This window comes from Theobroma cacao, chromosome 4 (assembly GCF_000208745.1).
Source record: "Theobroma cacao cultivar B97-61/B2 chromosome 4, Criollo_cocoa_genome_V2, whole genome shotgun sequence".
In the NCBI taxonomy this organism is placed as follows: Eukaryota; Viridiplantae; Streptophyta; class Magnoliopsida; order Malvales; family Malvaceae; genus Theobroma; species Theobroma cacao.
In genome coordinates this window covers 14,835,657-14,839,474 of record NC_030853.1, presented here as the reverse complement: position 1 = coordinate 14,839,474, position 3,818 = coordinate 14,835,657, and positions in this window count along the sequence as shown.

The window sequence follows — 3,818 nt, the reverse complement described above, 5'->3', positions numbered from 1 at the left end:
TCTCCCACTTCCTCATGCTTCTCTCGCTTTTCCCGATTTCCAGTCCAACCACCATTGGCCATTATTGAACCTCCCATCTGGCTAACATTCATCTTCTCATTTCTCATGTTCATGTCACTCATATCCAAGCTGGTAAAGTTTTGGTTTTTAAGGTTTAAAAATTTTTTAATTTAGCTTGCTTGAATTTTACTTTTGCTTCAGAATTTTAGAGATTATTTATGAATTAATGTAACAATGATTTTTTGTTTAAATGTTGTTGGCATTATTGTTGATTTGTTGCTTCAAGGTAAATTGGTTGCTGATTTGTTGCTAGCATTTTGTTAGCTGAGGGTTTGAAATTAAGGTTTGTATATTGGGTTTAGTTTGTTGTTGGCGTGATTTGTTGCTAGCATGATTTTGGGAAAATATTTTGTTGTATGTTGTTTGTTGAGTTTATGTTGTTGTACTTCGAAATAATATTTTGAATTTATGTTGAAAATATTTGGGATTGTTACTGTTTGCTAGTTGAATTAAAATGTTGGCTGTTTTAACCAAAGTTTAGTGATCAAGCAAAATTACTAATTTTTACTAATTTAGCAAACTTCTATAATCTAATAATTAATTAAGCAAAGTTTAGTAATCAAGCAAATATTTAAATTAATGGAATTAAATTTTAGTAATCAAATGGAATTAAGGAAATGGAAAATTGCTTTAGGAAATAAGTAATTAACAAAATTAGTAATATTATTTAATTTAAAATATTCAAATTAATTAAAATGTTAATGAGTTAATTAAATATTTAGTTAATTAAGTAATGTAATTTATTATAAGTAATTAAGCAATAAATTAAATGAGTAATACTATATATTATTACTTTTTTATTTAAATAATTAAGTGTTTAGGGTTATAATTACAAAATTTAACTAATTCTGAAGAATCATGCATTAGTAATTAATCAAATAATAAATTAATTAAATTAGTAAANTAGTTATTAATCAATTAATCAATTAATTAAATTAGTAATTTAACAAATCAAATGATAATAATTAATCAATTCAAAATGTGTTAGTAAATTTACTAATTTTTAATAGTATTTACATTAATTAAGGTTTTATTAAATTAATTAAACAATTTAACTAATCAATTGAAAAAAGTTTTAGCAATTAAGCAATAAACTAAATTAGTAATATTATTTAATTTTAAAAATATTTTAATAAATTAAGGTGTTAGTGAGGCAATTAAATAATATGGTTAATTAAGTGTTAGGGTCTTATAATTAATTAAAGAATTAATTAAATTAGTAATATTATACAATATTATTTTTTATTTAAATTAATTAAAGGGTTTAGCGAATTAATTACAAAATTCAACTAATTCTGAAGAATCATGTATTAGTAATTAATTAATTAATCAATTACTGAAATTAGTAATTTAACATATCAAATGATAGTAATTAATCAACTCAAAATGTATTAGTAAAATTAGTAAAATTTAAAAGTATTTACATTAATTAAGGTTTTATTAAATTAATTAAATAATCTAACTAATCAAGTGAAAAAAAGTTTTAGTAGTTAAGCAATTAAATAATTCTAGTATTTAGTTGGATTTTGTTTTTGATTGATGTTTGTGTTAGCATCTAATAAAGGACGACATCATATGTTTGTTTTAATATTTTTCTCAAAATGGAATGAGATAGGAGTTGGATGTATTCTTGTGTTGATTCAAATGGATATTTTAGGAGAGAATTTGTGAATGGCGTAGATGAGTTTATTTGATTTCTGTTCAATTAACCAAGATACGTGACTGAGAATAAGATTTGATGCCCTTACTTTCAATATATGAATACCAAGTTCTTGGTTACTAATAAGATTCAGGAATACCTATTACGTAAAAGGTTTACCGTGCATACACAATATGGAATGCACATGATGAATCGTTCCATGCCGGCCAATCGTTGGGAGAATTTGTTGGTGAGGAGAACAAAGTTGTTAATGAACTCAGAGTAGAAAATCCATATGCTAAAATGGTTATGAATGCTTTACAATCGAAGTTTCAGTTTAATGATGAGACCCAAGCTGAACCAATCTTTCCTGAAGATCCAAATCCAAACGTTGCATCTTTCTTTTCATTGTTAAATGATGTTGATGCAACTTTGTAAGTCGAATGTGAGAAGCACACAAAACTGTCAGCTATGTCCCAATTACTGAATGTGAAATCAAAATTTAACATGAGTGAGGCATGCTTTAATCGTTTGATGTAGCTAGTGAAGGAGATGTTGCCATCCGATGGAGCATCATTGGCATACTTGTCACGATCCGGTACTCCCCTCAAGCCCATGACAACCGCCACGACGTTCCAATAGACATTCATTGCCCGGAATGCCAACCGAAACCTCACAAGGCTTTAATATCAGTTTTTACCCCCCTGTGAGCAACAGTTGTTAAGTATCATGTTTTGAGAGATTATTAACTATTTCCAAATCAAAACAATAGAAAAATAATTTTTTTCTCACAAGGGCATTTTGATCATTTTTCCTCAAAAATCTCGAAACTAACTAAAAATGTAGTATGCGAGTGGAAAACACATATTTCATAATCAAAAATAAGTTTAGATGTCTAAAATATTCATTTAAAGTAAAACTATACCTATTTGAATATAATAAAAATATTCAATAAAATATTCTATTTTCTTATAAAACAATATTTATAGAGTTACCGGTAAAAAAATTTTATAGTGTAAAAGCTAAATAAACTCATACATACTGTAATACAAATAACCAAAGCATAAGATTTAATTTGCAGTGACATGTGAGTCCATGAACGACCAAAAGTATCAAAAGAGGTAAACCTACAGTTTTTGAGGATGCAAGTCCAACTGTAGCCCTCAACGAAATGAGCTATCTACCGACTATCTTGAACCTGAAAGGGGTGGAAAGGAGGGTGGTGAGATTATATAATCCCAGTGAGTAAACAAATACCATCTAAAATATCTAAAGCTGAGTAAATGGAGACAGATAAAATAGATTAACATAAAAATGATTCTTAGCATTTCGAACTCATTTTAATAAGATAAAATAGATTCATTTCACCAAAATAAACAATGAGGCTTATGATTTCCTGAAAAGTTTGACTCGTGCCAAAATCATCCTCATACTTAGTTATCAGGGATACCTTGGCCGAGGGCTATCCCAACCGAGTCTGCCAAGGCTGTTAAAAAGTTATGTACGCATAAATCATGTTTTTATTTTGAAAACATAGTCGTTCCTTGGCGTTGGCTGAGTTTACCCTCACGTGGTGGTTTAGTGTGAAGTGAACTCTAAAGTGTTAACCTCAGGAGTTATCCATCCGCACCTCTCATACTGAGGTATGAATATAATAGGGTTACCGTGTCCCTCTAATAGGCTGGTCCACGGAACCCATCCATTGCAGCGACTAATATATAACCCACTAATTCAATAAAATTCAACAGCATGACATGGCAATTATTTTGTTTTACAGCCTCTCAAGGCAAATCAACAGTTCATACATTTTCAGCACATTTACCAAATCAACCATTCATGCCAATATTATCATAAGCCACTTAATTCAAACCATGATTTATAATACAGCAATTAGTCTCCAATTACTCTATTTTCAAAACCATCTTTCAATTTCAAGATAATTTTATAAAATCATTTCATTTAATCACATTTTGCTTATAAAACATAAAGATTTGCCGTTTAAACTCATTTTTCATAAAATCACAAAAACGAATTAAATTCACTTCAGATAATCAAGATGATGATAAGGTTACTCACTATTTCGGGAGTCAAATTTTGAGTACTCCGATTCTTGATCCTC